A 20,618-nucleotide genomic window follows, 5' to 3' on the forward strand; every position below is an offset into this window, starting at 1 on the left:
AATGTTTTTCAAAGTTCCACCTGGTTTTGCTAATGGTGAATTTGCCAGGAACCTGTTTGAGACAATAGACGAGGGGGAAGGAAAGAAAATATTGAAACTTGTGAAATGTAAGAGCATCTATGTTGTACGTACCTTTCTGGCCATGGAAGCATGGGAGAAGCAGAAGAAAGAGAGATGCAGTTGGGAGACATGATATCCACAGCATTTTCAAAGGTCTTTTTAGTTGTTCTCTATTATTCCACTGATGAGTTAAAGACCTGAAGAAAGTGTTGTATGCCACGAGTTGGCCTGTTTTCTTCCAGCTACATCAGCTGTCTACAAAAAGAAGTTAGCAATGTGCTTCTTTTGTCTTAGTATCACAACAAATGTGACAGAGAGGGGCAAGACAGATTTCTCGAGAGGTGCGTCTTGGTCTTGACTTCACACTTAAAACGCCCACGGTTTCCTACTACTGAACAACCCCCAACCCTGAGGGCAGAATTAGGAAGAGTCTCTATGGTGAGCACCCACCTTCCCTTTACAGTCAACTAAGAAAAGGTAGGCTCAAAGTTGCTCTTCACAGTGCCAAAGTCATGCAATTATCTCCCTGTTGTGGCCTTACTGGAAATGTAGGCACTTGGTACAATCAATTCAGCCTGTCGGTGTTCCCACAGGCTTAGCAGGCTGCCTGGCTGGTGGCTGCAAATGCAAAAGTCTTGGCTTTGTAAGGAGCAAGTAGATGAGAGATTCTCCGTTACTTCAGGTAAACCTTAAATTATTACACAAACCCTGCTCAAAAAACTACAGGTTTGGTCTGCATCTTGGCAATGACAATGTGCATGGCTTCCAAGCAACAGCACAGTATGTACCTCACGCGCCTCCTGGCTTCACATCTAGTAACATATTCTGTAGTGTCTGCACTACACAAGAGCTGCTAACCACCAGCAAAAGGGAACCTCAGCTACAGTTCACATGTAGCTCCTGCTCCCTCCCTGATGTGATGAAAAGCTCTTCTTGCAGGCACTGTTCTCCGTGTGAATATGTAGGGAAAGAGGGTGTTCCAAAAGAGTTTCCTGAATGCTTGAAAGCTTAGAAATGTCATCAATTACTGTAAAGAAAACAGAGGTCAGGCAGGTTGTGAAACGAGCTTTCAATTAGCCCTACAAAGGCTCAGTACTGGATACAAAAACAGATGCCAGGAGACATCTCTTACTCCCTGTCTTTGCTTTTGCAACATTTAAGAAGTAAATAATGACAATAATACTGGATTATGAGTTTGGGAATCATGTGATGGTGATGCTTTGTAAAGGAGACTAACATCCCAAATAAAAATACAATCAACACAGGGTTACCAATGAATAGCCAATGTTTAAACTGACTTTTAATTGTGATGAGTATAACAACACAAAACAAAACAAAATCATTAAAATGAAATTACAACTGTCAAATTATAGCCTTTCGTGAGTCAGGCTTCTTAGTATCTTTAATTCATAAAGACATTCATGATTTCATTTTTTATTTCATAAACAAATATTTGCCTATATTTGTATATTGCAAAACAACACAACGTCATTGCTTAGAACAAACACTGTAGAACTTTAAGGCTATTTATAACAGGTTTTCCTGAGATGTGGGATGATTGGCGTCTACCAGCACAACACAATGCAGGAGGGGCAAAGTGCAACATTTTGTAGTGATGCCTCTGAATATCACAATCTGCATAATCATCAGTAGAAAGAAGAGATGTAAAGGAAAGCGTTCTTGAGTTAGCCATAAAGATTGGTCTGTGACGTGCGTCTTGCGACTAATTTAGCAAAGCAACTGTCACTGGGCAGCGGTGTCCATATAACCTTTCTTCTCAAAAAATGTCCAGGTCTCTGGCCCCAGCTGGTGTTAAAGAGTAGAAATTAAATCTGCACAACATTAAACCTGAGTCCCTCAAGTTAATACAATGTGAGTTCTCAAATATTGCTTTGTCCCTTTTCCAAAGAACTCAAAATCTGAGTTTATACCAAAACTACCCAGTGTCAGCCATCGATTTGAACACCATATATACACACACACATAGATTTTTTCACACATATACATAGACACATTTGTTTTACTCATTAAAAGACCGTACAAAAGAACTGCCATGGCCTTCAATTTTAAGACAGTATTTTTCTAGGTATACAAAAATAATATGTACATCACTGGAAATCTCCAGAAGCACAGAATACAGCTTGATTGCATAAACTGGAGCACTTGGCAATTCCTCAAAGTCACCCACAGCAACGACTTACAGGAGAGGGAAACAGAACCAAAAGCAACACCCGCGATAGCTGCAGCAGGGTCAAAAAGCGAAAGGCCCATACCTGATTTGAGTGCTCCTTTCCCAGACTATAGTCACAGATATGTTATTTCCTCCAAAAAGATGGCTTTTATCCCAAACAAACCTCTTCCTCACTCCTTTTAGACACAGCTCTACTGTGTTGAAAGCTTACAGCAGTCCTGTTCTGGGAAAAAACAGGAACTGCAATTGTGCTAAGGTGCTGTATAAAGAGGAAAAGTCTTTTTCCTTCTATCACTAAATCCTTGCACAGTCTGGACTCTTTACAGGTAACCTTAGCTTTGGCTTATTGAATAAACATATTATAACATTCATCATGATGTAATAGAGTTTACAGCTGGATCAGTCAAAATAACGTACTCAGTAAATATCTAAAAGCCTTTGAATAGCTGGGGATTACCATCTCTTCATGAAGTTTTGACTGCATTCCACCACATTAAAATTGAAACGACAAAATCCAACAAATAAGCTGAGAGCTGAGTTAAAAGGGTATCTCAGATCAGCATGAGTGTAAAGCCCCCACTGGGGAGGGAAAAAACCACCAACCCATAATAGTACTAGTCTCCTGTGCCAAGCAAGAGCCAAATTTAAGCACAGAGGCTTTTCCATATTTCTAAAATGAATTTGTAACATATTTTTGGCTGTCTTTCATTACGAACTTTTCCCTTTAAATTTGATTGTAGCAAATTTCAAGAGTCGTGCAACATCCTACATCCTTTGAGATTTCCTGCTGGAAGTTTCAGCTACAGGTTTATGGGTAATTAAACCATGTAAAAATGATTCAGCAAGTATTCATACTGTTTCATGCATCTGCTTTTCCAATTATGCTGCTGCTGATTTTTGCTCAAAAGCCTGAAACAAGATTAGGTCTAATGAAAACTTTTGAGGATTTATTCAAATCAAGTGTGAATGATAAATCATTTGAAGATGACACACCACCTGTGAACTACCAAATGGGGATCCCTGAAGTGCAGTATTCATCACATACTGTCTGCATGCAGGGTACCCAAACCTGTCTTCAGATGCAGAAATATTGTAGTCTTTTCTGATAAGGAAGCAGAACGGGTACGTCAGTATGCTTTCCTATCCACTGGAGTTACTGTTGAAAGTGTCCTACACTAAAATTGCCAGTATTATGACCTAATTTGTCAGGGAGATTGATATCGTACTTCTGTTCAGCTTGGGAGGAGGCTATGGCATCCATGACCCAATGCCATCTCTAAGGGAGCTGGATATAGGCCTCCCATCCACCCTTGCACAAGAACGAGCACGCAGAGGAGACGTCCTCAACCTGCAGGTGGTTGCAAAATCAAATGTCTGTTCCAACAGGCCAAACCCCTCTAATTCAACAAACCAGTCACCTGTACAAAACACTTTTTTGGATCTAGAGGCCACCTGGGAGTTAAAAAAAAAAAAATAGACCTACAGGCATGCTATCGCATTACAAAATGGAAGACATGCAGAGAGCATCTGCCTCAGAGTTCAACACATCCTTCCTGAGCACGGATACAGTTCTCTGAAGAATTTCGGATGAACGGATAGTGTCAATCATGAAAACCACTGAGAGAATTCAGCTGGTTTAAAGCTGTGCTGCTGAGCCAGCCACCTATCTTGCGATGACTGCTGTCCTCAGCAAAGCACCAGGAGAGGATGGGAGATCCAGGGAGCTTCTCGTGTTGCTCGCGAAGGCCTGGAGCTGGACAACTGTGGCAATCAGAGTCCTCAGTGAATGCATGGATTGGGTGAAGGTACATTTGTGAAAACTGCCATGAGGTCTCGTATAAAATTACCATCTGTTTCTTCAGCTGAACGCTGTACATCATTACTGAGGAGTATGCTGCTGGCATAGAGGCCTGGTTTCCTCATTTGTAGATGTTTTTCAAATAGGTGCGAGGTTTTACGTTTCGGGAGCCCATGTGTCTTTTCTCACAGCTGCAGAATTGAAGGAAAAAATATCTGTGAGGCCACCAAAAGCATAGGTTGATTTCAGTGAGAATTATAATCCAATAGAGCCTATCCCAGCCCTTCCCATGCATATTAGCTTGCAAAACAAACTCCCCCCTTGGACGTATTTAGGAAAATATTCTTCCTTAAGTTAAAATTGGCTCTTTAGTGGGCAGAGCTGTGAGCGGGAACCATTCACCTCAAGGACCTGTCAGCCCACGTCTGGATGTTCAGCAGTCTCCTGGGCTGGGATATGTCTCTGCAGGGGAAGCTGCACGGCAATGTTGCAGTCTGAAACTACTCCAAGGACTGGATCCCATTGAGGTGAGGCTGAGCAGTGCAATCACTTGGCTGTATTGCTGTAGCAGCAAGGAAGTTTATTCTGTGCTTATTTTTCATAAAACAACCAGCCTACTGGAGACTATGCCATGGCACCAAATGCAGAGGTGGCGTTCATACCAGCTGTTAGCCCAGCCTCCCCTTCACAGTGAATGTTATTTAGCAACCTCATAAACAATCTTATGGAAATAAGATCCAGAAAGAAAACCCTGTATGCTTTTTCCACTACCAGCGCAGCCTGTAAGGCGTGTTACCCATAGGAAACACACATTTTGTCAGACTGTACCTTGACCATTTCGGTTCTGTCAAACACAATACGTTGCCCGTGCTGCTACACAAACCCCAAGAAATAGTACTGGGATGATGATGCCAATGCTGCTCTTTTCGCTGATTGAAAATTGAGCATTACCTGCAGAACAGAAGAAAATAAAGAGTCTAAGTGAATCAAACAAGGTGTGCCAAGAAATGAGCCTGCCTCATAAGCACCAGCTAGGAAGAACTGGGCCTGGTGCTTCTGCAATGTACCCCACAAAAGCTGATAATGACAGAAGGAACTGATGAACAAAAGAACAAATAGCCTCTGGTTTAGGATATCTTAATAAAGATGCCTGTAACCAAAAAATGACTCTATCAACTTTTGAAGCTAATCCTTGACTCCCCACCACAACGGATACCTTGGAATATTTTATCTCATCTGTAAATAACCAAAAACAAGAGGTGCGAGACCTTGTACCCTGAAAATGGAAGAAGGTCAATAACGCTGTGAAGTCTTTTAGTGATCTTACTATTTTTAGCCAGTTTTTCTGCTAAAACAAGACATGCAATAAGTAGAAAATAAAAGCTGGAAGAATGTTTTTCAGGGCAGCATCATTCTGGATGATGTCTGGATAGTGTGCATTTCAGAAACAAGGATCTGGTAAGGAAAAGACATTCAGCTAGGTAATACATCCTTAATGATGGGTTCAAAGGCCACTAGGGAAATCCATTTTGACCATTTTTTAAAGACCTCAATGCACAGGAATTTAAACATATAAATATCTAGAAAGGTTATTTTAATACTTGTCTAATTTGGAAAAGCAATAATAGAATCATCCAGCACACATTCAAAAATTACCAAAGAAAAACTCCAAAACAAAAAAAACCCAAACGACACAGCAAAAAGTGAAAAGCCATACCCCTACCAAGGACTCTCCCCAGAAAAGGATAAATAGTGTTTACTTGTCTCAAGCAAAGATGCCCTCTTTGTCCATAACCTAAGGAAGACAACAGGGATTTCTACAGTGAAATAAATTTGGATATAAAAATAACTGTGTGTGACAAATGTCCTCTCAGTCTGGAGGTAAAGTCTCATTTATCACTTACTGGTAAGTGGAATTCTTGGAAACTGGTTGCATGCCCATCATGTACCGCCTTCCCTCAGTGTCCCTGTATCTATAGCTATATAGCCACAGTTACAGAAACCTATACCCATGAATATATATGTCCAGGACTGGGCACCTACACAGGCTAGGAGAAAGTCTCTGAGTTTGGATGGCTACAGCATGTCTGGGTCCAAGGTAGGAATGTACAGTACATCTGCCCCCCCTCCATGTAAAACTCTGTTCACATCAAGCTGTCAGGGCAAAACTCTCTCAAAGCAAAGGGAAAACAAACATGTGAAGAGATTAACCTAGATTTCCCTCATCAGCGACGCTGGCTGTTGTTTTTCCGGTTTTCATGTCATCTGACATGTTAGTGTAGCACTCCAGGGGAGGGCTGGGCACTGAGAGGTTTGTCTTTGCTTCACAACAAATTTGAATGATGTTACCACTCACATTTTCTGAGGAAGCTGAAAGATAAAAGAAGTTTTAATTATAAATATGGATCATTTATAAGATCTTCAATCAAGGGTTAAAAAGCTTAAAGAGGTTAATAGGTTAAAAAAGTGGATCCTTCATGTACCACAAAAAATTGGAGATTGATACAATCCTACTTAATTCACCAACTGTTCAAATCAACCAGTCATCATTTCGATTTTCTTCTCACTAAAGCTGATGAACTGTTCTATGAACCATTAATGGAAATCTTCACATTTGAAGAAGGCAAAAAAGTTTTCACATGTAATTAAGAACAGCAAAACATTTGTAAAAAGCTTATCATTACCTTTTTGCATTTAAATTCTATTCAAATAATAATTACGACAAAATTTTGCACCTTCCATTTACCCACAGGAACCAAAGAAGAGGAACAAGCAAGACCAGCAGCTGTATAAATCTCAGAGACCCCAGAGTGCATCTCCCATCTAGCCTGCATGCCACTGTGCCATTATATAACTTACTCCTCTTCTAAGAGGTAGGAAACGCAAAGGCCGTTATCTTGAAAACTCCTTCCTACCTACACATCCCACACTCAGCACACCCACCTGCTACCCTCTCAAGAGATATAGGCATCTATGTCTACAGCAATTTCCAGTTTTCACTATGGATGTTTTAGCATCATCCAAGCTTCACACAGTGGTAACAGCATGTAGATATTTTGCAGTGGTAAGCATAAATCCAGGAGAGACATGGTTTACAGTGGTCAGAAATTAAATACACGAGGAATTGTTACGCTGAACAAAAGAATATGTAGGCTGAGAATTTTTTCTTGTTTTCTTCTGTCAGCAGTAAGGAAAGGATGCTCTAAGCAGTAAGCAGAAAGGATGCTCTAAGTCTAACAAGAGAGGTGATGAAAGCTGCTTTCAGAGAATCATCTACAGCCAGGAGGGCAAAGACAAATATATATTCAAATAGATGTTAACTGGTAAAATGTCATTGACTTGGATGGAGTTCAACTAAATTACACCTGTGCAACCTGATCCACCATGAAGTTTTGCCCTCTCGGAGCCACTTGCTACGTGTACTGACAGGCATTTTTATCTCTGAATTTGACAGTTTTATGAGATGGAAGCTGGAAGGATACTCCCTGGTTATTTACTGAATTGTACAGAAGAGCAACACAGAATGGCTCTTTAGACTAGACCTGGATTTCAGTGTGTACTGACTGAAGTAGATGGGATTCATACATTGCAGACTAGCACAGATTTTGACCGTGAGAATTGCTATTGCCAAAAAAACCACCAACCCATCATTATAAATCAGGGTAACATGAATTTATCTGAATCTCTACTAGTGTAGTTTTAAGCAGTGTTTGACCCGAGAGAATTTAATTTATTTTTGTGAATGACTTAATGACTTTTTTCACAAAAGAAACTCATTTTGACAAGTTAGTTTACTCATTAACCTCACTATCTGCCCAAATATAAAACAATTCAGTTTCATAACCAGAAATATGTTTTCCATATGTTGATAGCCAGGCTCCCAGTAGACCATACCTGCAGAATTCAGGATGCCACATGAGTCTCCTACTCCCATGGCTTTCTCCCAGACGATGGCATAAACTCCTTCAGGAGAAGTATTTTCTTGCCAAAAGCACATAATGATGCGTGTTTCACTGGTCACCAACTGAATTATTTCATTTGAAAATGTCTCATTTCGTGTTTCACCGATTTTTGCAAAGCCTTCATAATTGGATGGTTTGCATACGTTGCTCTCACAGTCTTTACAGTGGTAGACTGTCACCTTGGTTTTGCAAAAGGAAGAGTCTCGTGTCCCCTCAGCACAGTTGTCACTGGGCATGGCAATATCTAAATGAGAAAACAAAGAAAAATTATTTTCTGCCACTTTTTTCCCCAGACTTTCAGTGTTAGAGAATGGGATGTTGGTGGACAAAGTGTTTTGGTGGACAAACCCAGTCCACCAAAAGGACTGGGTGGAGACACCAAAAGGACTGGCTTAGGAGACATTGTCTGCCAATGGCCAATTTTTATACAGTACTGGGCCCAGTCCCCAAAATAATTTTTGGGGACATAATTCCCCCACGGCTGCCACTGGGGTTTTAACCAGGAACCTGGCAGCTTGGGAAGCAAGTTGAAAGACGTTTCTCTTGTTGAGCTAAGAGGTCCTCTGCCCAGACAGGCTCAGATTAATCATCCTTAGTTTCTAGTTTCTTAGTTTCTTTCCTTCCAAAACTCCTTGGCACAAACCTATCAGGTATACCTCCAGCAGACATCCAGATCCCAGGACAAATGAAGTTCACAGCTGAGCTGCCAGACTACATAGAGCTGGATGCAGTGTCCCAGGTCACTGCCACTGATTCAGTTCAGTATTCCTGCAGGCAACAGTTTTACAGCCAAGCCAAAATGCACCAGCAGCCTGGCTGAAGTGCTGGAGTATGCTGGGGCTAGGTGCTGAGAGCTGACAAAGGGGTTTTACTCAGTCAGACTGCCCTGGTAAGGGGGCAGGACTCACCTCGTCTGACTTCAGACAGATCCAAAAAGTTACCCCTCCCAAGTTAGGTGATTGTGACAGGTCAAATGAATCAACCTTCACCTTCTTAATTTCTTTTCTCACCTTAGTGGCTTCGTGGTCTTAGTCTTAACTGGTCACAACTGAGCTTTCTAATAACAGTTTAAAAGTTTTTAGCTACTAACATGCAGTGAAAAACAACCAGATCGAATAAGGACACTCACTTGGACAGGGAGCTGCAATGGTCAGAAGCAGGAAACATAACCGCGTGAAGCAGGGAGGATCCATCGGGCTGCCCTGGGTGCCCAGCTGCAGCAGCGTTCACCAGGGCAGGCTCACCAGTTTCCTCCCTCAGTTATCTCCCTGTTTGGACATTAAATATAGTGTTTAGCATCCATTATCTTTCTTATTATCTTTCTACAGTCAAAAAGAAAACAACTTGCAGGCCAAGTGCATAAAGCTTCTTCTAGCCAAGACAGCTGGAATATAGGCAAAGAAATGCTCATGCTGCTCAGCTGCTACCACACTCTGAGATGGCTTTTGCAAATGCCAAACTCACACCCCTTTCCATCTCTGGGTCAATCACGGCAGTAGAAGACACACGGTCTTTCTGCAGGGAAAGGGAAATCCCTCCTGAGTCTGTGGGGCAGAAGGCTCCATGTCCAGGTCCTCCAGGCTCCTCAAGGCAGTGGCCCTGCACACACCGCTCAGTAGTACATGCAACAAATAACGTCTTGACTTGCTATCACTTCCAAAACACACAAAAAATTGGACAAGGAAGATGTTTTGTGCTGAATGAGTGTTTTGCTTGACCTAAGATGAAATATTTATTGTCAGATTGAATATTATTTTTAATTTAGAAGACCTGATGGGAAATATCTGTTCAAATTAAATGAACAAACAAACAAAACCTAGTATTTCTTTTCAAAAAATGTCTTGGATTTAGTTAGAAATTCATCCTCAATCATTTCAATTAAACTGTCATGAATTTGTGAAATATGTTTTAGTAAAACACGAGTTTTCCAAAGAAGAAAAAAAAAAGTCTGGAAAATTCACCTAACTTTCCTCACTAGCCTAGCTCTGGAAAACACAAATTGCTTTGCCCTTAGGAGCTTTTCATTAGAAGCTTTCATTAAAACAACTTTTTTGGTATGCCCCTACCTGAGAAGTACCTTAAGGAATTTTCCCAATTAATTATGCATTAATTCCTAATTATGCATTAATTCTTCAGCAGAATTTAATAATTGCTTATCTCTCATGATCTGTGCTAGTCTAGAGCTGCTGAAAGTCCCACCCCAATTCCCAGAAACAGATGAGACGGGAGGAACACAACCGGCAAAACGAGCCCTTTCCAGCTGCCGAGAAGCGCAGGAGGCAATCTTTGAGACCTCCCGCAAGATTTCCTGTGGAATAAAATCTGGGGCCACTCCGCAGTGCCCCAAGCTCTCGACACCCCCACACGGGGCCCAAGCCCAGGAGATGCTGGACCAAGCCGAGGTCCTGGTGCTGCTCCACACGCGCCCACAAAGGTGTGATCCGTCCACTTCCACTTCACACCACATGAGGGACCAATTCTTACATTTTATGCGCAGTGCTCCTCCTCATCTGTACAATCTTGCAAGAATTTATTCTTGCCCCACCAAGTATTAACAACACTCAGAGCATCAAATGAGCTCAGCATCTTTGCCTCATCCTCTTTCCATACATATAAAAATAGTTCCTATCTTTTTGATTTTGGGTGGGATTTTTTTCAAAAACAGATCAATCAGTACCATTTCACACTTTACGCACTTTATCTTGTTTCCTGCTTTGCAAAGCACCAGGTAACAATGCCTCTGCTCCCCTGCGGGCGAGCAGAGGGCCAAGGCAACTGTCATCAAATGAATCCTAGAATCATTTAGGTTGGAAAAGACCCTTAAGATGATCGAGTCCAACCAGTGACCTAACACTGCCAAGATCACCACCAAACCGTGTCCGTAAGCACCACACCTACACATCTTTTAAACACCTCCAGAGTATTATATCTCCTTGTCCTCCTCAGAACATGTTTGCCAGCCTGATGCAGTCCTCACAGACCAGCTGCAGCACATCTGGCAGAGTTATTTGCCCAGAGGTTAAGGACAATAAGTGTTTTTTTCTGCAATAGTTTTCAGCCTGAGGTCTGTATCTTCTGTCCTTGTTCATTCTGTCTTCTCTTCTCTTTTGTGGTCTTCTTGCCTCATCCTTGCCCCTCCTCTCATTCTGCTCAAAGGACATCTCCCTTCCTCTTCTCTCTGGTGATATTCCTTCCTACTCCTCCTCTTCATTTTCAAAGGCCAGAACACTGTCCACCAAATCTCTGCCCCCTCCCACTGGTCTGTCTTACAATCCTCTTTTTTGGCAGGTTTCTGAGTCTTCAGCTGTCTTAGCCACCTCCTGCCATCAGTTTTAAACTTACTTTAACAATAAAACACTCAAATCTAAAATGAAACACACTCTTCGGACAGAAAATATTTTTCATCATGTTTTTTGCCTGCTTACTTTTCTTTTCAAGGCAATACGAACCTTCACTTTTCAGAGCTACTGAAGTTGTCTACACAGCTGTAATGAAGCAATGCCAGACCCTAAAAGTGGATCAGCTGCAAGCAGTAGGTGAGTAAAGTAACAGCCACAAGGATCTGGAGCTCCTTCACCAAACACCAATCATTCACACCCAGCTGACGAGCTTTTCCCCAGGTCAGATCTGATCCCAGAACAAGCCAATCTGAGATCACTGCCAGGAGGAAGTGGATTGAACCAGAACTAGAAAGTTGTAGACACCTAAGAAGGTCTTTTCGTTTTGTTTTTGAAAGGATCTATTTGAGTAAAAATGACTACCTGAAACTCTCCTGCTTTTCCTTCTCCCATAACTTCATAGCAAACACAACACAATAAACAACCCCAATGTTTACCAAGACAAGAAAGTCAGTCATTAACACAATAGCATCATTTCCACCAGAAGAACCATTCCGCTTAACAACCTGGAATACTGTGGTTAGACACCTGCATTTTCCGACTCCAGCACAAGTTAAACCAGCTCACTGCCTTTCCAGTGTGCATCCTCAGACTTGCCAACCTCTGCCTCCAGCACAGCTCAGCTGAGGCTGCCACTTCAGTGGGGACCCCCATGGTGACAAGCACAGAGCTGCAGCAGGGGTCACCCAAAGTCCCGGCCACAGGAGATGGCAGAGCAGGGCTGCTGCCCTGGGGTTTAGATGCACTTCTGTGTCCAACCAACCATGAAGTACAGTCAGTGACCCAGAGACCCTGTGCTTTTCTCAACTGTAAACGCTGCATTTCCCTACCCCTTCTCTGTCCTCCAGCCACACACCCTGGGGGTCTACAGCTTTATGAGCATTTCAGTATATGGCTTATATGGTCAGGCAGAACTGTCTTGGTGGAATAATGCAATGCATTTTCAGAAAAGATTTATCTGGTACCCTAAGTATCCCATGGAGATGACTTAAGTTTCAAACAGTTTGAAGAAAATAATACTATTGAAGGAAGTAAGGAAGCAACAAAATAAAAAACAAAGAACTTCAGAAGATCCTGCAGATTTTATTTTCCACTTTAAGTTCTTTCCTGGAAAAGGAGGAGAATTTACCTAAGAGCTAATTTTTGTATTACTTTCAGTACCGGTTTCACGTTGCTGATCTGCTGAATGCCACTCTCAACAAGCTTTTGCAATTAAAAAAAAAAAGCAAAATCCCAGGAAGAGGTAAGGCTGCTGTTTCCAAAGCAAGCCTATGAGTGACGTTTTTTTCCACAGTTCCAAGCAGCCAGTGCAGAAAGCAATCAGCAAGACACTGCTTGAGCTGAGAAATCTCTGCAGAAATCCTGGGAGTAGGGTACACAGCTTCCCAGCAGCTGCTCTTAAAAAAATTTTCCACAGTAACCATTAGAAAATACTATTAACATTATGTTTTCTGCTTGCAGCACATTAAGGCAAGTAGAATGAACTGTTTCACTGGTTTAATTTCTTTTCTTTTAAAATCAATATCCTTACCGACAGACGCTTTCTGTTTTGGTTCTCTGTTTTGTTCTGAACCCAGAGCCACTGGGGTCCCCATGGGCCCCTTTTGGGAGTGGAGCAGTAGCTACAGAGAAAACAATGCACAATCAGCTCCAGCTTGGGTGACAGCTTCTCTTTGAAAGGAAGAGCGTTGCAAAGATTTCTACTGCAACCCTTCTGGTAAACTATCCTTTATTTGCAAATATGACAGGGTGGAAAAGGAGATATTAGCAAAACATGATAAGGAGCTACAAGAAAAAACACAGGTTAATTGGATGTGGGGAAAAATGATTTAGGAATTACATGAAGATGAAAATACTAGATTTATTTATTACTTCTGTGGTCACTCACACTTATATAAAAGTGCACCACTTAATGAAGCTGTTGGGTTTTTGCATTCACACAAGCAACATGAAAGCAGTGCAGAACTGCATGAAAGTTGGCAGTCAGGGCTGTAAAAAGCAGTGTTATTTATTTAGCAAGATCATGCACACAAGTAATACACGTTGTTTCTTATGGAGAAAATGTGAAACACACTAACCATTTCCTGTCCCCCGCAGACTTTTTTAGTGCTTGTTTCTAAATGCCTACTTAAAAAGAGGAAACAGCAACAATTTGTAAGAGAAAAGACTGGCTGTAAGACAGGAATCCTTAAAGAAGAAGACAGTGTGAGTACCTCAAAAGTTGTTTGCATCCAAGGAAGCCTTTGTGCCTCTTCCCTTCTCCACATGCCCAAGCAGCCTTTCCAGCTCCCAGTTGATTCAGCTCCTCTTCCAGAGCCCTACAGAGGAAATGCAGAAGCCACTTGGATCCCAGAAAAAAAAGCACACCACCAGCTTCTCCCTTCTTTAAAAAGCAACTGGATTTTCACTTTCATTTTCTATGGAGCTCAGGACAGCAGTATCACTGAGCAATGCAAACAAGGTAAGTTCATGCTGCTGCATGGGACTCTGCGGCTGGAAAGCATGGAAAAAAATCATGTCCCCCAAAAAAAGACACTTCTGGTCCTTCTGAGCAGCTCGTACCATGTTCAGCAGAGAAAAAGGGCCATAGGTTAAACCAGCAGCTCTCTAGAAACAGTAAGTGACAATGAGCTACCAGGGAATTGTTCCAAAAATCAACGTTGTTACAATGAGTCAGTCCCAGCCCAGCTGCATAGTCTCTATTGGAGATCTTTATTCTTTCATTTCCTCAAGGATAAGGCCCTCCATGTTCCTCCTAAAACACGTTGCTCTCTGAGAAAAGCATGCAACACCAGTTGTGCAACACAGCTCCCACATGTTAAAGATTTCCTTGTCTAGCAGTCTGAGTCTCTGGCTCCTGGGTTGCAGTGCTACTCATCCATAAGCAGCTCAAAATAAGCTGCTGTGACAGTCTTTAGGAGGGATGCCATCCACCCTGCCCTGCATGGCAGAGCTAGATGGGGCTACTAGAAATGAACGTGGGGCAGAGATCCGCAGGGCTATAAAAGTGTTGAACTGATGAAATTATATACCATAGGATGCACAGCCAGTACCAAAGCAGAGCTTTTAGCGCACACAAAATATCTACGTGCTGTCATATAGCTTGTCCTGGAAGCTGGGATTTTGCCTGGGCCAAATCAGTTTTTGTCTCCAAAACCCAGGGAAAGTCAAAGAAGTGGTGGGACGTTCAGGGTATGTGGCAGACCTGACAAGAGGAGAACCCCATACAGCTGGTTTGGGAATTGATAGCCAAAATCTACTGCTGGGTCAGTGTAGGTGGCCGAGACGCAAGAGCTGCATAGTAGTGAAGGGTAAACAGCACCTCTCAGTAGATTAAAACAGTGGGGAGGCTCATCTCAAAACCAGGGAACAGTCAGGAGACAGACCAAAATCCCACTCTGCAACCTGCTACTAAGAAGTGGCTGACAGGGAGAGTCATCCTCATCCCTCTGTTTCCAACGCCCGCATAAACAGACCTGGAAAAAAAGAGGAAATGTTTGCATTTGAAAAAGAGGAAAAGACGACAGACTTTTCCTCTTTCTTTCATAATGAACTTCTTTGTTCTTTTTAAGTCTGGGATGCAGAAAAGGGCTTTAATTTCTGCACTTTCTCAGAAATGCTTCCTGTCAAAATAAGTTCGGAGAAAGTGAGACCCGAAGTCGGAAAGCGGCTGGAGCAAGGCTCGCTGCAGGGCAATGGCGGGGGCTGCTCTGCTCTACAGCCTAGTGCTCCTGGCACGGGCGGGAGAGACAGCGTAATCCCCTCCTTGCCTCTCCAGAAAGGGCTAAGCATCTTCTCTGCTCAATCCGTGGTCAGAACACATCTATACAGGAAAGGGTCCAGAATTTACCATAGGTGGGATTGCATGTGCACATATTATGGGGTACGGTTAGAGCTCTCTTAAGACCCCTGGCAGCAGACATCTCTAACACTCACTGCCTGCTGCTGGCAGGGTTGAGTTGCTCGGCTCACCCCGAGCTTACCCACCACACATTGCAACTTTCCCTGCCACCTGAAACAACCTGGAATTCCTCATTGAAAATTAACTTGCCATTATAAAAGAAAAACAGGCCTGACAGGGCAGCCTTCAAGTCAAACAGTTAATAAAGAAACTAAAAGAAGCCCTATGCGTGATGCTTTCCCTGAGTGCATGGCACCAGATGTACTCTGACATGCAGATAAGGGAGAAAACACTTCTTAACACCTTGCTGACTCACCACCTCTACCTGGGGGCAGGGAGAGCTATGACAGTGATAAGAGTCTGAGCTGCTGCTCAATGCACAGCCACACATTGCCACACAGCCTCAGTCCCGCATCCCGCAGCACCTCCATTAGGAGACAACCGCCCTTTTGCCCTCCCATGAATCCATACCTACCCTCTTTCTCTGGTATATCATCTGTTGATCCAGGTGGCAAACGGTCTCAAAGAACAGCCAGAAACAAGGGAAAGAGAACTGCACTGCAGCTCCCTACTTCCGAGCTGAAGCCCCTTATGTTTCAAGAAAAAGTTTGCAGGCGTATGCCCAATTGCACTCCACTGCCCATCTCACATACAACCTTATGCAAACTGGAAGACGAGTGCATGTGCCAGTGCTGGATGGAGGGCACTTCGGAGCTTTCTCAATCCTTTGGCTGCTCCAAGCAAGAGCAGTCCCTTAGCATTCCTCAGCTGCGAGGCACTCAGGATGAACCCTTTAACTCGCTAGACAAGAATCAAACAGGTCAAACCTGTGACCTGTTTACCAAAAAGAAAAAAAGTTGGCCAGCACTGTTGTAACGTGTGACGCAAATAGCACAAGAGAACAAGTTGTAGCCAAGGAACATGGCGGCAAACATGCGTGCACATTGGGGTTTTTTGCACCTCTGGAGGATTGAGTGTTTGAGGAATTGCTAACAGGACTGAACTCTTCACTCAAATCCAGCCTGTCTAAATACCAGCTGTGTTCAAACTCCAGTGCAACCTCTCAGTGCAAAAGATACCAATATTCTGAGAATCTGACTCAAAATTTTAATTTTTCTTTTGCATTGATTCATTTTTCACAAAAAAAAAAGTTAGTTTCCAAGTAGAAAAATTGGGTAATACCCAGTCACACAAGAGGTGCTTCAGATTAGCCTCTTCCTAAGGGCCACAGTATTGAGTTCCCCTGGCCCTGTTTTCATGTGGTTTTTTGTTTTAATTTTCAGTGTTCCCTGTGAGTCATACCCAATTCCTCAAACACCTGCTTTCTACAAGCATGGAAAAGAAATCCAGGGGAAACACATTCTGCCTACACTAAAATTTCCAGGAACAGGCAAAGAACTTCAGTATCCAAGAACTGTTTTGAGAAGTTTATTTTAGTTCAAACAGAGCAAGCTTGCACTGCATCCTTTGACTATAAATTAAGTACCTGATAAATAGAAAAAAATATTATTAATTTATGTCTTCAGTGAGGAATTTCCCCTTCTCTTACTCACCCAGAAATATGCTTTAGGAATTTATTTTTCTTTGTGGGCTGAAGAACCTTCTTGTCTTGCGTTATGTGGCAAGAAACCTGGAAATAAGATCACAAGCAATATGCTGTGTATCTGTTAAACCATTTGTAAAACCTGTAGGCTGATGTAGCTGTAACCATCAGCCTACAGCTGCATATGCACCAATTTCTGTTTAAGGCAAAATTTTCAAGTTCCTTACATAATTTTGTCCTCAAAGCCCAACAAACTTACAGACAACTTACTTGATGGATGAAGGACAGACAGCTGTATTCTGTTTCACTGATGTCACTACCATTAGGATCCTTATTAGACTGTATTTATACTGCAATAATCCTAGAAACTCTACTCCTAAATCAGGCTCCATTTTGACTTCCAAAAGAGAGAACCTCCAACATGAACTTTCTCCTATGGCCAAGGAATCTTCTACTTTGATCCACCCTGACACCACGAAACCCCCTTCCTTTAATCCAGAAATACCAGCCCAGAATATGAACATTAACTTCAGCCAGAACTCTACGCAGAAACTCAACATGAGAAATGAGCCAGGAGACATGAGATGAAAATCAAATACTATGAACACAGCAGAACCTACAGTTCTTCTTAGGCATATGCACAACTACAAGTAGTGTTTTGTGCTTCTATTCCTTTTTGCTTCAGAGAACTATTACCTGGTTTTTAATATATCTTATTTCATGTTCTGGGAAATCAAGAGAGTAATAATAAAGCCCAGGGATCTATCCCAAGTCTCAGCATTAACAGTCATTGTCCCATTATATCTTTGGTCCCAGTGTGTTTTGCCACTGGTTTTGGTTTCCAAATCTCACTTACCTACAAAACTTCCACTTTCATATTTGCAAGGGACTGGTACATCAAGAAAATAGCACATGAAGTAATTTATGGCTGAAACATAAAAATGAGAAGCATAGCTATTTATGACAATCAATGTAGTATCATAAAAATAATCTTTATTGCTAAGTAATTCACCAGCAAGGCATCATATACAGCTGTGAACATAAGGAAAGACAAAAGCTTTTTCTGGAAAAGCTGCCTTACAAAATTGAGTATACACAGTAAGCTTTGTTCAGAAGAACAGTAAGAGATGCTATGAAAACCAGCAGTCTCATATCTCTTGGCACTGGTGACTTACTGCAACAGAAACCAATGAAACTATCCAAAATGTTGCTAGAGGAAAGAGCTTTTGTAGGCTAGTCTAAGAACCACATTATCAACTTCACACAGCTATTAATTTTAGTTAATATACTGAGTCTTTAAAACCTGTATTAAAAGACTATAACTCATCCCTGATGCAAGCCCACTGCTTTGAAAAGAAACATAGTGCTTTATTCTTCACCAAGTGGACAACTGAGCAAAGATTCATCAGATGCAGTTTGGTGAGGTTTCCATATCACCGTATTAGCAATTTCCACCCTCCCAATTCTGTATCCCACCGATGCTGCACTGCTCATTGCTTATGCAACATCTGTACTTGGAGACCTCCTTGTGCTAAGCCCCCTGCAGACACCCCATGAGGCAGCCTCTACCTCAAGGGCGCTTCCCTTGAAGCAGAAGATAGACCAACAGCAAGAACGAGGACAGATTATCTTCTTAACCCCACAGACAGATGGATTGTGACCACAATTTTGATCCTTGACTTCTTTGACTTCAAGGACATGGTCAGCAATGGAGATGCATGCTGTGACCGTAGGGGTGCACCTCCTCTACTAGAGGAGCTACTCTTTGCTCCTGCATGGGGTAGCACAGCACAGGGATGCCCTCGTGCCCATTATGGCTCTGGATGCCATATAAATCCTCAGCCTCGTTAGTCCCTAGGCCAGGGCTGGTGGGCCACTGCATACCAGGGAAGCTGCATACCAGCTGAGCAGGACCCCGCTGCCAGGGCACAAGCATTTCACCAGCTTTACAACTTTTGATGCAAGATGCCGGGAACAAGCATGGAAATGGTGTGATGTCTCCCACTCCAGAAGACCGCGGGGTGCTGGATGAGTCAGCGGGGCTTCATCTTGATACTATCAAACTTCCTTCAACAATATTACCTAACATCAGAAAGCTGCTGGAAGGTGCAAATTAAGGTGATCTTGAACATCACAAGGCAGCAAGGACCAAGTCAGGATTTGCTTGCCAGGCATGTGCCATGTTGTGGCATGCTGAGCATCCACTGCTGCCAGGAGCTTGCACCATGCCTAGCACATATGCAGCCACGCAGAGATGCTGCCAAATCACCCTCGCCCATCTGCACGAGGTTCCCTCCACCAAGAGCCTTAGAGAAACTGCAGGGACTAGTGGCAGCCTGGAAAACGTTCACGTTCTTCACACATTTTTTACAGATCTGAATCATACGCTTACTAGCATTCGAATTCACTGCGGAATGATACAATCACCTTTTTGGCCTTCTGTAGTATCAGGTAGCTTCTGTTATTATTTTTTTGTTTGTTCATTTTAAGAAAAGTGATGGGAGAGTTATTTTGAAGCCTGCATAAAAGCTGCTCTCTCTACATGCCAAGCTCACATACTGCTTGTGCTTCTGCTTTGTTCTACTGTCGATCTGTTTAGAGCTGCAGAGATTGGCTGAACCAGGTTGAAACAGTGATCTTGCCATATGTGGGGAGACAGCAAGTCTGAATAAAGCAGCTCTCTTCCATAGCTGAGTCTTGTTGGTACTAGCCAATACCAGCATTTGGAATATTCCTGGATGCGGTGCAAACAAGCTCTTTACTTGCAAGAAACAAATGTTAGCAACTCCAGTGTTTGTGGCAATGCCCAAAAGCCTCTGCAACACCTGCAGCCGAGCTTCCTCTAAAAGGTGGATCGTTTCCTAGAACAGCACTAAGCCCTGCAAGGGTGCCAAACAGGAACCATATCTGCAGTTGTGAACCTTTAACCTAGAAGCGTTTTGTCTGCTTTTGAGGAGAAACACCATCCTCTTCCGAGCATCCATGCACCCTGAGTGTCCAAGGGGTCTGGTTTTGTCTGGGGACACAGCTATACCCAACAGCATCTCAGAGATCAGAATAACAGGGAGCAGAGATCCAAAACATTTCCAGCTTTGCAGACACACTCACAGCTAACGACACTATAGACAAAGCAGTTTGGCTGCAGCAAATTAATAAATTAAAACAAGATCTAAAGCCTTCTACAAAAGGAAACTGAAAGCACTTAACAGAATTATTATTGCTTAATACCAAAGCTAGCTATTACAATTTTCCCTTTAATAACAGAGATCAAAGACTGTAAAAGATAAACTCCAATTAAAATCCAGGGTTTGGTCCATATTTGCTTTGATTTCTCCCTGAAAAGACACCATGGTGACTCCAACTATTCTTTTTTCTTCACTGCTAAACAGGACATAAGGAAATCTCTTTTCTCCTGAAAAATCAGATGTCTGAGACCATGAGCCAAAGCACACAAGTTACTTTTCCTTCAGTACAGATTTTTTAGATACCCCAAAAAGCACAGCTTTTCACAGACTAAAAAGAAGAGAAAATAGATGGCAGGAACGTCAGTGTTCCTGAAGCAGGAGTCGACACAATTCTCCAATCTCATCTGCCTGGTTATAAGATTAAGGATAAAGTTTGGTGATTACTAAAGTTCAGGCTTGCCCTTTTGGAGCACAGATCTGTAATTACCATGAAATCAGAACTGAAAAGATGAATAAAGGCAACATTTAAAAAAAGATTTTGTAATATTAAGCCTCGATGATAAAGCTCCAGCAACAAGCC

At 42.4% G+C, this 20,618-nt stretch overlaps 1 long non-coding RNA gene across 2 annotated transcripts; it reads right to left on the reverse strand.

Moving 5' to 3' along the window:
* Positions 1-1,436: 1,436 nt before the first annotated feature.
* On the reverse strand, positions 1,437-17,737 carry LOC140660314 (uncharacterized). 2 transcript variants are annotated; one of them, XR_012045380.1, is made up of 10 exons: positions 17,710-17,737; positions 16,864-16,940; positions 13,623-13,727; positions 13,488-13,533; positions 12,941-13,031; positions 9,141-9,279; positions 7,944-8,255; positions 6,261-6,419; positions 4,878-5,000; positions 1,437-4,240 (listed from the first exon to the last, which is right to left on the reverse strand). It is a non-coding gene; the product is annotated as an uncharacterized lncRNA (long non-coding RNA). The 2 variants fall into 2 exon arrangements; XR_012045379.1 differs by having other exon boundaries at positions 13,488-13,536.
* Between the last annotated feature and the right edge of the window lie 2,881 nt (positions 17,738-20,618).

The sequence above is a fragment of the Ciconia boyciana genome, chromosome 16, assembly GCF_034638445.1.
Source record: "Ciconia boyciana chromosome 16, ASM3463844v1, whole genome shotgun sequence".
Taxonomy (NCBI): Eukaryota; Metazoa; Chordata; class Aves; order Ciconiiformes; family Ciconiidae; genus Ciconia; species Ciconia boyciana.